General features: G+C 38.8%; 1 protein-coding gene across 1 annotated transcript in view; it reads left to right on the forward strand.

Moving 5' to 3' along the window:
* LOC124797881 overlaps positions 1–14201 on the forward strand; it is a 134804-nt gene that overhangs the window by 39509 nt on the left and 81094 nt on the right. The gene's annotated exons all lie outside the window — the stretch shown is intronic.

The following is a 14201-nucleotide window of genomic DNA, read 5'->3' on the forward strand; positions in this document are numbered from 1 at the left end:
TGTCTCACACTAGTTTCATAGTTTATTAGGCAGACAGGATTTAAATGAGATAGCAGCAAACACGAAAGAATACATGGCAATATGTTTATATTCGTATTATTCTTATGGTGAAGAGAATACTGCATGTGATTCACGATTCATAAAAGTTCCCATTAGTAACCATCTCATTTCACAGGTAGGAAAAAATTCAGAACGTAGAGTTGGCCATATTGATAAACATCCCAAACAGTCTTGCCAGTCGGATTTTCGTAGTACATTGAAATGCTGCTATATTTGAAGATGAACAACACGGAATTTGTATTTACTTCGTTGGATAATGTATGAAAATGCAGTGGTAGAAACTCGGGGCGGAGAAAAAAGCTCGTCTTCGACCTTTTTTTTAATTTATTTACTGACGCAGAGGTTTTGGCGCCAGTATTTATCTTTGTGCCTGCAAAGCTTGCCTGTGTAGCGCTACATATATTCGACTGCAAAAGTTAGTTGTGGCAGCACCTACCAACATTTTTCAGAACTTCCGCCTACTTTGCACTCGATTCTAAGCCGCAGGTAGTTTTTTGGATTACAAAAACCGGAAAAAAAGTGTGGCTTAGATTCGAGTAAATACGGTAGTTGAATTTCTCTTACTAATTCTTTCAGTAGTTTTATTCTCTTCTGTTGTTTGGGGTAACCTACATTGGATTTCTGGAAACAAGGTACATCTTCTGATTCCTGGCCTGACTGTAGCGAACAATGTCACTGTGGATCCTATTGATATTTCCAACACCTTGGATCTATACTTCGCAGAGATCTCAAGCCCCACCCATTACCATCCCGCTTTCCTATCCCAGAAACAAGCGGAGGAGGCTTGGGAGATATCCTTCCTCTCTCAGAATCACAAATGCTACAATACTGTTTTACTATGAGGGTGTTCGAACATGCTCTCACATTATCACAATCCTCCACTCGAGGACCAGACAATACTTATATTCAGATGTTGCAGCATCTATCTCTTGATAGCAAGCACTTTCTCCTTCATATGTATTATCGCATCTGGACAGACAGCGCGTTTCTGAGATGTTGGAATAAAGCCACTGTAATCCCCATACCAAAGCTTGGTAAGGACAAACATCTTCCATACAGATATCACCCAATTTCCTTCACCAGAAGTGTCTGGAAGGTATGGTGGCTTGAGTCTTAGACTTTGCTAACAAATGCACAATGTGGATTTTGTAAGAACCGCTCTGCAGTTGATCGTCTCATCACCCTGTCAACCCATACTATGAACAATTTTCAGTGGAAATGTCAGTTCGTAGCTGTGTTTTTTGATTTGGAGAAGGCTTATGATACCCACTGGAGGCCAGGAATCCTCTGTACAATGGACACGTGAGGCTTTTGAGGCCGCCTGCCCCACTTTGTGTGGGAGTTTTTAAACTACCATGTTTTCAAGGTATTATGTGTGGGTTCACTTTATCGAACACCTTTCTTCAGGAGAACAGGGTGCCTCAGGGCTCCATGTTGAGCATAGTTCTATTTGGCATAGTAATTAACCCTGTCATGGAATATCTCCTGCCAAGTATCTCAGGCTCTCTTTTTATCGATGACTTTGTGATCTACTGCAACTCTCAATGGACCTATTTACTTGACCAATAACTTCAGCGATATCTTGATTGTCTTTACTTATGGTGCATTGACAAAAGCTTCTACTTTTACACTGAAAAAACTGTCTGTCTGAATTTCTGGTGGCGTAAGGAATTTCTTCCACTGCCTTAAAATGTTGGTTCTGTTGCTCTTCCATTTGTCAAAACCACAAACTTCATGGGGCTCAGGCTCGAGAGGAAACTCTGTTTGGCCTCCCACATATCTTATCTGGCAGCACACTACACCTGATCTCTAAATATCCAATGTGTTTTAAATGGTGCTGCATGGGGAGCAGATGGGAAAATCCTCCTCCACTTATACCACTCCCTTGTCTGATCAAAAATGGACTATGGGTGTCTCATTTACTCATCTGCACAACCGTCTATTTTCCGCCATCTCAACACAGTCTACCATTGAGTCATATGTCTGTCCACTAGAACTTTCTACACTAGCCAGGTTATGAGAGTCTATGCAGATGTTGCCAAACTACTGGTGTCATACTGGCAAGTCTACCATTGAGTCATATGTCTGTCCAATAGAACTTTCTACACTAGCCAGGTTATGAGTCTCTATGCAGATGTTGCCAAACTACTGGTGTCATACTGGCATGAAGCTATCCTCAGCAGATGTGCATGCTGTCTATCCTCTGTGCCAAACCACCCATCCTGTGCGTCCCTTTTTTAATGACTTCCTTGACTGCCAGTACGGGCTAAGTGCAACTTCTTTGTTGCCTCCAGGAGTTAACTTTCGTATACTTCTTCGGAAGCTTAAACATTGTTACTTGCCATGTTCCTGATGGGTGAGAGCCCTTCGCCGTCTTGGCTTCGTACAGAGGTCCGCATTCATCTTAGTTCCCTTCCCAAGGACACCACTCTAGATTCAACCTATCACTGTAAGCTTCTTGAACTTTGCACACAACTTGGAGGCAGCATCTTCGTCTACACTGATGATTCTTAAGGCCGGCCATGGAGTTCAATGCACCTTTGTCATTGGCAACAAAAAATTTAAATACTGGTTTCTAGAACAGTGCTTGATTTTTACTGCAGAGCTTTCTATCCTCTTATCAGGTCACCCAGTACATCTGATGACACAGGCTTCTCAATTGTGTATTATCTTCTGATTCACTTAGTGCCCTTCAGAACCTCTGTGTGCTTTATACATACCACCCCTTAGTCAAACAAATCCAAGAATGCTGCCACTCGCCAACGTGGGTCACTGGTCACGTAAATTGTTTGGGAATGAAGCTGCTGATGCTGCTGCCAAGGCTGAAGTCTGACTGCCTAGGCCTTTTAGCTATTCTGTCCCTTCAGGTGATCTCTGTGTTGCCACATGTAGGAACATGGTGTCACTCTGGCATGAACACTGGTCTTCTGCATATTGGAACAAACTGCAGAAAATTAAACACCTCCCAGTGGCTTGGACAACTTCCTCTCTCCCCTTTCGTCATGAGGAGACACTTGTAGCTAGGCTGCGTATTGGGCACTGTCGTTTCAGTCACTGTCATTTGTTAATTGGAGACCCCACACCACTCTGTGGTTATTGCAACCAACCATTGACAGATCACCATTTTCTGACCCACTACCGATTTTATAACCATTTATGTTTTAATGTATGTTTGCCATCTGAAGTATCAGAATTTTAGCAGGTACAGCACAAGCTCTAGATTGTGTTTTACTTTTTTATTTGTTGTAGTAATATGGTGAAAGAAATTTAATTTTAACCATTTGCGCAACTTCCTCAAAAGGTATTTGATCATTTTTAGCTATCCCTCTTCTCCAGTCGATTAGGCTCAAAGTATTCTCAACTTCAAATGCGTTAGGTAATTGACTATTTTAAGTTAAGACTTGGGTATTTGCCACCTCAGCTGTTTTGTGCCCTAAAGCAATTACAAACAACCGGTTCAACTGTAACCATCTCCTGAACCCATTCATAAAATTGTATCCATTGATCTGGGATGTCATCACTAACCTATTCATACCAGCCTTGGAAAGTACACACACACACTTAACATTTCTTCAAAATACATAGCACACTGTTAGCATCTACATCACTCTCACATGACCCTTGTCATGAAGATTTATTTGGTAAACTCTGAAACAGTTCTAACTCAAAACACGTCAGAACACTGTTACAGAAGCAACGAAAAAAGCATGCCAGATTCAGAAGAATGCAAAATCCTCAACACTGGCTAAGTTTCACAGAAGTTTGAAATTTAGTGTGGGTGTCAATGTGAGATGCTTTTTATAGTTTCCACAATGAAACATTGTCTCAAAATATGGTATAAAACCCAAAGAGATTTTGGTAGTATGTAAAGTACACCAGTGGCAAAAAACAGTCAATACCGTCACTGCGCGATAGCGATGGAAATGTTACCGATGATGGTGTCACTAAAGTGGAGTTACTAAATACAGTTTTCCGTAATTCCTTCACAAAAGAAGAAGTAGTAAATATTCCAGAATTCGAAACCAGAACAGCTGTTAGCATGAGTGACATAAAAGTACATACCTTAGGTGTTGCGAAACAACTTAAGAAAGCCAAGTCTTCCGGTCCAGATGGTATACCAGTCAGGATCCTTTCAGAGTATGCAGACACAATAGCGCCTTTCTTAGCAATCATATACAACTGCTCACTTGACGAAAGGTCTGTTCCTAAAGACTGGAAAGTAGCACAGGTCACACCAATATTCAAGAAAGGAAATAGGATTAACCTATTGAATTACAGACCCATATCACTGACCTTAATTTGGAGTAGGATTTTGGATCATATACTGTACTTGAACATTATGAACCACCTTGAAGAAAATGACTTATTGATACATAATCAACATGTATTCAGAAAATATCGTTCTTGTGCAACAGCTAGCTCTTTGTTCCCATGAAGTAATGATTGCTGTCGACAAGAGATCTCAGATCGATTCCATATTCCTAGATTTCCAGAAGGCTTTTGATACCGTTCCTCACAAATGACTATTAATCAAATTGTGTGCATATGGAGTATTGTCTCAGTTGTGTGACAGGATTCGTGATTTTCTCTCGGAGAGGTCACAGTTCGTAGTGATAGATGGTAAATCATTGTGTGGAACAGAAGTGATATCTGGCATTCTGCAAGGCAGTGTCAGAGGCCTCTGCTGTTCCTGATTTACATAAATGATCTAAGTGATAATCTGAGCAGCCCCCTTATATTGTTTGCAGATGATGCTGTAATTTACCGTCTAGTAAAATCATCAGACGATCAATTCCAATTACAAAATGATCTAGATAGAATTTCTGTATGGTGCAAAAAGCGGCAATTGGCACTACACAAAGAAAAGTGCGAGGTCATCCACATGGGTACTAAAAGAAATCTGATAAATTTTGGGTATACGATAAATCGGACAAATCTAATGGCTGTCAGTTCGACTAAATACCTAGGAATTACAATTACAAGCCGCTTAAATTCGAAAGACCACATAGATAATATTGTGGGGAAGGCGAAACAAAGACTGCACTTTGTTGACAGAACACTTAGAAGATGCGACAAACACTCTAAAGAGACAGCCTACAATACACTTGTCCATCCTCTGCTGAAATATTGCTGCATGGTACGGGATCCTTACCAGCTAGGATTGACGGAGCACATCGAAAAAGTGCAAAGAAGGGCAGCTCGTTTCATGTTATCGCGCGATAAGAGTGAATTGAATTTTATTTGATCCTGTAAGATTACATCGTGTACAGTAAATGTACGTGTAATATAGGACATGTCAAAGTATTAAAATTCTTGAGTGAGAGTGTCACTGATATGATACGCGAGTTGGAATGGCAGTCACTGAAACAAAGGCGGTTTTCTTTGCGGCAAGAACTATTTACGAAATTTCAATCACCAACTTTCTCCTCCAAATGCGAAAATATTTTGTTGACACCCACCTACTTAGGGAGAAATGGTCATCGTAATAAAATAAGAGAAAGCAGAGCTCGGACGGAAAGATTTAGGTGTTACTTTTTCCCATGCACCATTCGAGAGTGGAAGGGTAGAGAAGTAGTATGAAAATGGTTTGATGAACCCTCTGTCAGGCACTTAAGTGTGAATTGCAGAGTAACCATGTAGATGTAGATGTAGATGTAAACTAAGAATTCGTTACTTGTAGCTGTGTGATGTTGTCCAGTTGGCCTTTATTCACATCACACAGTGTTCGATGAAACTCGAATTTGTCTTGTAGAGGTGAAATTACTAACCTTGATGGTGAATTAGTCCTATACTCACTTCTCCACTGTCTGAGACACAGCAACATTCTCAAACTAAGAGTACCAGTAAACTTGAAGCTCAAATGCATGCCTGCCTTGTCAATATTACTTTCAGTGTACTAACTGGATTGCGCAACTAGACAGACAATTCTGGTACCATCTGTTGAAGAAACATAGTATTACTTTGTCTTAGAAATTGAACCATGTAGGTGGGAAAATAAATTTTCTGTGAAAGTTCAAAGTATGTGTGCAGTTTTCTGACACACCTTTTATATTCATAAAGGATGATTGGACTCCATTGTCCGTAGTTTTCTTTTTCCACATCTGTGATATGGTTTCTGATGGCAACCCAAAGCAAGGACCAGCTACGTAGAATTTTTTTTTCCTCATTTGTATCAGTTTATTTGCCTTGTACCAAAACACTTTCAGTGGTTTGCTACCCTGTTATCTTTCCTCTTGTGTTTTTTTTCCATTTGCTGTGTGTTTCTTTATTTTTACCGTATGTTTGGGTAATTGCTTGTCCCTTTCCCTCTCTTCTGTTGTGTTTCTCTGTGCTATATAATATCAAGTTATTTTACAGTTCTGTGTTGTCTGCCTTTCTTACTGTATTTTTTCGCCGGTATTGGATATAATGTTACTCACATACTTAACATTCCTTCTGCTATATACGAGGGTAGTTTGAAAAGTTCTTGGAATGGAATAGAAAAAAGTACTTACATCGCTGAAACTTTTTTTATTTTTCAATGTAGTCTCCTTGTAGATTAATGCAATTGGTCAAATGATGTTCCGGTGCCTTGATCCCATCTCGAAAATGAGTTTCCTCCAGGCCTGCAAAATAGTTACCAGCTCTGGCTCTCAATTCTTCATTTGAAGTGAATCTTCATCCACCAAGAAAAATTTTCAGTTTTGGGTAGAGATGGAAGTCAGACAGAGCCATATCAGGTGAATAAGGCGGGTGTGGCAACAATTCATATCTTAGTTCGTGTAGTTTTGTCATGACGACGGCACGTGTGCATGCGTGCGTGCGTCAAGAGTCATGGCACCCATCTTGCAGATTTTTTCATTTCTAATTCTTCAATTAAAATGTTACACATCCTTTCAGATGACATCTGGCAAGTGTGAGCAATTTCACCCACTTTCAATCGGCCATCCTCCATGACCATTTTGTGCATTTTTGCAATTATTTCAGGAGTGGTGACGGGTCTTGGCTGATCATTGTGTGGATCATCATCTAAGCTCTCCCGACCAAATTTAAATTCATTTGTCTACTTGGCAACAGTTGATTATGAAGGAGCAGAGACCCCCCAGTGTGTTCTGGAAATCAGCTTGAGTGTCCTTTTCTTTCATACCTTTCTGTACGAAGTACTTAATCAATGCTCAAATCTTGATTTTTTTCTCCTCGTCTTTGCAAATCACTATGTGGGTACAACAGCAGAGCCATGTCACCGCCGCAGTTCTCTTCCAAGAGCACTGATGTGGCACGTGTTTTCAGGCAACTGTCCAGTGAATATCATGTGAACAACTCGTGCTATCGCTGACCTTTCATGGTGATTCTAAGAACTTTTCAAACCACCCTTGTATGTGTGTATGCTTGGTAGTACTAGAAAATGCACAATGTTAGTGTGTTCTTAATGAACCTCGAGTCCCAGGGAGAGGCTAGTGAGTGCCATCAATTGCCTAACATCTCAAATTGGGTGCAAATTTGAAGGTACTGTTGGGCACAACACAGCAATGGCATGTTTTAGGGAGCAAGTAGTGGGTACATTTTTCTTTGTATTAGGAAGCTACACCTTTCTTGTAGAAAACATTTTGTGTGTTAAAATTATTTCTGTGCTACTAATAAAAAGCGTTTCTATTACGGGGTGTGTATTTTTGGAAATGTAAAAAGAATTAATGACAACTTGCTTTTATTTACTGTAAAATCTGTATATCTTCATCTATTTTAACCTATGCCAGGCCAAGTGGTCCGCTTCATATTTCTCTCTGTTTCATACTGACTTCCTCATTACTTTTGCATTCACTTCACCATACTGTCTTTGAAGAGTTGGATATTTGGTTCATTGGTGAAATACACTATATTATGGTGTCATTATTGAGTGTACACATGAACATTTACAGGGTTTATTGGATTGAGGGAGAGGAGATGGAAAGAGGCTTCTGTGATGCTTCGTAGTATCTTTTCAATATGATTTGCTAATTGCCTGGTTTCCATGTCTACCTGTAGGTCCTTATCATGTGGTAATGTATTTTGTATGTGGAATGTTTCCTGAAGAGTGAGATATTGCCTGTATTCATTTACTCTGATTATTTCATGTGTTTTTCTGTTCTCGGTAGTCAATGACATTGCTATGTGATGTCATCTAACAATTGTAAACAGTTCTTTTATTTGCAGTTCCATGATGTTTTACTTAGTCTTCTGTCAGAACATTAATCACAGCACATTTGAACAATAATGAATTGTGCAGTATTGAAATGGATACACCCAGGACTTGTGAAATATATAGTATCAAATATGGAAAACTGGATTGTAGTGTACAGACAAATAGTTTCCAGTGATTGCCTATGTTGTTGGTATTACAGACATGGATGGAGAAGTCTTATTTACCATGTTTCTTCAGATTAAAATAATATTGCTTTAATTAGTCAGAGCTTATCTATGGACATAGGGAAGCCAACCCTCCTAGGGGAGTAAGCCCTAAAAAGTCCAGGTCCTCCAAGTTGGGGGTTGGGTGTGAGGCTAACAACCCCACCCCGGAAAAAAGTGCTGTTGCGGATACTATAAACATGCCTCAGAACGGAAAGGATTGCTTGTTGATGACCCGGCAAGGAAAATGGTTAAAGAGAAGGAACATGGATATTCGGATAGCCACCTGGAACATGAGGACACTCAAGAGACCTGGCAGGCTACGAGAAATTGGGATTGAACTAGATAAGTATCAAGTGAAAAAGCAGCAATACAAGAAACTAGACGGAAAGGGCAAGTAATGATAGTGTCGGGGGAACATTTAATGATGTATAGTGGTGGAGATACAGTCCTTTATGGCACTGGTTTCCTTCTGCATAGGCCTGTAAAGGCTAATGTAATTGGTTTTATGGCAATAAGTGACAGAATGTGTTCTTTAAGGATAAGGACAAAATTTTTTAACATTACAATAATGAATGTCTACACCCCTACAGAGGAGGCAGATGAAGATGCAAAGGATATATTTATGCCAAATTGGAAGAAGAAGTAGGTAAAATTGAAAGGCATTATGTGAAAATAATACTTGGAGACCTAAATGCAAAAATATGGAAAGAAGAGGTACATAGAAGTATAATAGGAAAGGAAAGCCTACACGACGACAGTAATAAAATGGGCTCAGACTGATAGACTTCGCCAGTGGGAAGAACATGATAATAAAAAGCACCTATCACCCAACGAAAGATATTAAGAAATGTACATGGGTATCGCCAGATGGAAACACAAGAAACCAAATAGACCACGTGCTCATAGACAAAAGGCATGCATAAGATATTATGGAAGTTAGCAGCTGCAGAGGGAGACACAGACCCCTACTTAGTACGAATTAGATATAGGCAGAAGATAGATTTGGTAAGAAACCAAAGAAATAAGATAAGAATGAAACATAATATACAAAGACTCCAGACCAAGGAAATATAGGAAGAAACTAGGAGAGATATTGGAAGCAGTGAGAAACACAGGGAATGAAGATAATGTGGAAACTAAACGGGAGTTGTTGAAAACTGTCATTAACGTAGCTGCAGAAGAGATACTGTGGAGAGAGCAATGCAGAAGGGTGATAAAGTGGTTTGACGAGGAATGCATAATGGCAATACACGAGAGAAATGAAGCAAGATGTAGAATGTTGCAAAGGAACACGAGGTTAGCAGCAGAAAAGAGGAAAAGAGTGGATAAGCTTTGTAGGGTAAAGAAGAGAGAGCATGAAAGGAGAAGGATAGAACAGCTGGACGAGATGGGAGACTAATAAAGAGATCAGAAGGTTCAATGAAAGAACAAGAGATTTGAAGAAAGGTTTCCAGCCTCGAGCAGTTTTCTATAAGGATAAGGACGGAAATCTAATTGGAAATCAAAGCAAAGTCCTAGAAAGGTGGCAAAAGTATTTTACCGAACTGCTTAACGGTAAAGAAGGGGATCAAGAAGAAGGAATCATGATTGAGAATGAAAGAGAACAGGACTCGGAATTGGAATCAGTTAGATGTAGAGGATTGGGAAGAGGAAGTAGTACACGAGCTAGAGGAAGTGAAGAATACTATCAAGAGCCTAAAAAATAATAAAGCAGCAGGAGAAAACAGCTTAGGGGCCGAATTATTAAAATATGGGGGAAAGAAAATGGAGGAGGCAGTCCATGAATTGATAAAGGAAATATGGATAAAGGAGGTAATGCCTAAGGATTGGAACATGGGAATTATCTGCGCGTTACATAAGAAAGGTGACAACTCAGAATGTAGCAATTATTGTGGAATCACTCTCTTGGACGTAACTAACATAAGATATTTAGTAAAATTTTAGCCTCCAGATTTGAAGGGATGATAGAAGGGATATTGGGAGACTATCAGACTGGATTTAGGAGGAACAGATCCACAATGGATCAGATATTTTTATTAAGACAAGTGCTAGAGAAGTTTTATGAGTATGACAAGCAACTACATCAGTTGTACATTGATTTTAAGCATGCGTACGACAGCCTACACAGGAAGAAAATTATACAGATCATGAAAGAATTTAGAATCCCACTAAAACTGGTCAATTTAACAGAAATGACAATGAAAGCAACAGTGTGTAAAGTAAGAATAGAGCAAGAACTGTCTGGTGAATTCAAAGTACAGAGAGGGCTACGACAGGGAGATGTGATCTCTACAATGCTATTTAATTTAGTTTTAGGAAAGGTGATGTGGCAAATGCTGATAAACCCAGGAGGAACAATACTTAATCAACAAGTTCAAGTGGTAGCATATGCAGATGATGTAGCATTAATGGCAAGGAATGTAAGGGCACTAAAGGATACGTTATAGGAAGCAGCAAGAGAAGTAGGTTTAGAAGTAAACATAAACAAAACAAGGTATATGGTGAGGGGGGAGCCCAATATAAATGGAAAAAAGAATTCAATAGTAATGAATGGGAAAGAATATGAAAGAGTGAAAACATTTAAATATTTAGGTTCTGTAATAATGGAGAACAATAAAGTAGCAGTAGAAATTCAAGAAAGGATAGCCAGTGGAAATCGTTGCTATTTTGCCTTGCAGAATGTATTTAATTCCAGGAATTTTAGTAGGAATACAAAAATCGAAATATACATGACCATATTAAGACCTATAGTAATATATGGATCAGAAGGCTGGGTATTGACATTAAAGGAGTAGAACTGGTTATTGAGATGGGAAAGATAAGATACTGGGAAGGATTTTTGGAGCAGTGAGAGAGGAAGATGGCTGGAGAGTAAGGACAAATGTAGAACTACAAATACTTTTTGGACTGATGGATATTGTTGTTAAAATTAAGCAGGAAAGAATAAGATGGGCAGGACATGTACAGAAAATGCCAGAAACTCAGATTGTCAAGAAAGTTTTCATGGGTAAACCTGATGGGAGAAGGAGAAGAGGTAGACCCAGGAAAAGGCGGCTGGACGATGCGGAAGAAGATCTAAAGGCAATGGAATAAGAAATTGGAGAAGGAAGGTCATGGACAGAGAAGAATGGAGGCAGGTGATACAGGAGGCCAAGGTTCTTAAAGGCCTGTAGAGCCAACCCAGAAGAAGTCAGAGCTTATTACTCATTGTAAATTGAGAGAGTATGAGCTACACTGTGTAATTTTCCACATTCTGTTACTGTGTTCGGTGCATTCCACCCACAGATTGTAGGGAAACTTGTCAGCTGCTCTGTTGGCAGACTTTCTTCATCGTAAACCGTATTTTGTTGTGCCAACACCTCAGGGTTGATAACTTGAACTCTATTGTTAGGCCACAACAGCCTTTTCTGGTTCCTGACTTCAGTCTTTGACACTAATAACTAGCTACCTACGACTTACCAAAATGCCTTCCACTACAGTTATGGCTCAGCAACTAAATCATATTTATAGGTGAGTTATTTATTTATATGGTTTGGTTACTTAACTATTGTGCTAAGGCATACGAACAGCATTACATATTCCTAAAGCAGTTGTACAACACTATTTAAATGTTACATAGCGTTCAGTTAGCAACCACTAATCCAATGTATGGTGATTTCATTTGTCTACAAAATTGTAGCTAAACAGGCCACTTCTGATGGTTATTCCTTTCTTTTTGTTCTTCTCCATGGCTTTAGAGGCTGTATGATGTTGGTACACATGCTGACAGATGACTTCTCAGTAGCCCTATGATGCTGGTATACATACTGACAGATGGCCTCTCAGTAATCCAGCTGAGAGTTAATTGCCCTTCCATACTGCCAGTAGACAGCACTACTTGCCCTCTTAACCTATATGTATATGTAACAATTGAGAGATGGAAATTAACTGACATATAAAACATCTAAGAAATATACAAATTAGATTGTGTAAATGGTATGTTCTTAGCACTTTCAAACAGTGAACTCCCATAACCTAAAAGCCCAAACAGCTGACTAATATTTGATTTTGTTTCTGGTTGTGGTGATAACTTCACCTGGTGTCACCAGTGAAGAGTCTTGTGTGCAGCAGAATGTCCTTTAATGGAAATTTTGCAGCATTTATAGACACTATCTAGCCTGTGTAGCCTCTTATTTTCGGTAATATGACGCAGCATCCACTGATAAGATTTTCCTCGCACAAAGCTGTTCATGTCAAGTCTTTAAAAATTTGTGGTTTATGAATATGAAGTGTCCTATTTTTATTTTACTATTCCTCTAACTTTAGTGCTATTAATTCTCAGGATATGTTTAATTTCTTCATACACTGAATGACTTAATACAGTCACTTGGCATTACTTCATTATTTACGCTATTAGCTGTCTGTGTCCTGATTCATCTCATACAGCACAAAAACATTTGAAAAGTCTTCAAATGCTTATACAGTTTTTTGTTTCTGTTGTTATTTACTTACTGCCACTTTAACTGATGAAATGTGATGCCTCCCACCACAAGCTTTTTTCCATATTTTTGTTATGACCCACATTATTCACCACCTGACTTGAGAAAATAAGCACAGAATAGCTATTGATTGCTACAGTCTTGTGTATCTTATGTCAGAATGATTACCAGTCTGTGTGGAACAAAATGTACTATCATACCTGAAATTATTACATTGCTTCCTTAGCTGTATTGGCCAGTTAAAGAATTACCATCCTCACATCAGCTGCTCGTATTTATGGCGTTGTTGTCATTTAAGGTAATTAAGATTATTGATAGCTCATGTAGTCCAGTTTTTGCAACCCTGTGTTACTCTTCTTTCACTAATTTTGAGTTCAGGCCCGTTGTGTCTTTCAGTATGTTTCAACACATTTTTCTTTTAAGTTTCATGCATACTTTAATGTTTAGTCTATTCAGATGTGCCAATGTGGTTATTCTCTTCTGCCAAATGTTGCAAAGCTTCATATTTAGGCATCCAGCTTCCGGCTTTAAGCAGAACATAGATCAGGCTTTGCCAACTGGTGAGGCAGTGTTTTACTGTGCAGTATAAGATGTGAATTATGTAAATTTTTAATAAGACACATTTTAGTTTCTAACATGAGCAGTAATAATAATCAGTTGGCAGATGGTCTGTATAGTGACTTCTAGAAACCTCCCAATGCTCCACAGCTCACACTCGGCATAACAAATAAGCAAAGAAGTAAATGTGGTTCTTTCACAGTTTGTATTTTTCTGTATGTTTATGTTGATAACACACTCAGATTTGAACATTACACTGGAATGTAAATGTCATTGGAAAGTGAACTTACAAATAGTTCACTGCATTTGTCTTTAATTCTAGTTGACCAATTTTGAGATTGATCATGGAGTTCAAATGTTCAACTACAAAATGCAGTAGTTTCCATAAATATGAACACTAGTTTGTATGAAATTCCAATTCTTTAGTTGTTACATCATTTCCTTACCCTCCTTTGTCAATTGCCAGTCTTCCTATATGTGATGAATATTTTGTGATTTAACACTACCACTTTTGTATAATCGACATTGTAATTATCCCAACAATGGTGCAAGTATTCTCCTATTCTCAGTTTAAAGTGTGGCTCATTAAGTGGTACTAATATAAAATAAAATCCATAATATTACATCAGTGGAAATTGCACTTTTGTGGTTTAAGATGCCAACCATACATAAAGTTTATTACTCTGTAGATCATTTGATGTCAGGTTTTTTTCCTCTCCAAACAGAAAATGTTGAATTTTT

This window comes from Schistocerca piceifrons, chromosome 5, assembly GCF_021461385.2.
Source record: "Schistocerca piceifrons isolate TAMUIC-IGC-003096 chromosome 5, iqSchPice1.1, whole genome shotgun sequence".
NCBI lineage: Eukaryota > Metazoa > Arthropoda > Insecta > Orthoptera > Acrididae > Schistocerca > Schistocerca piceifrons.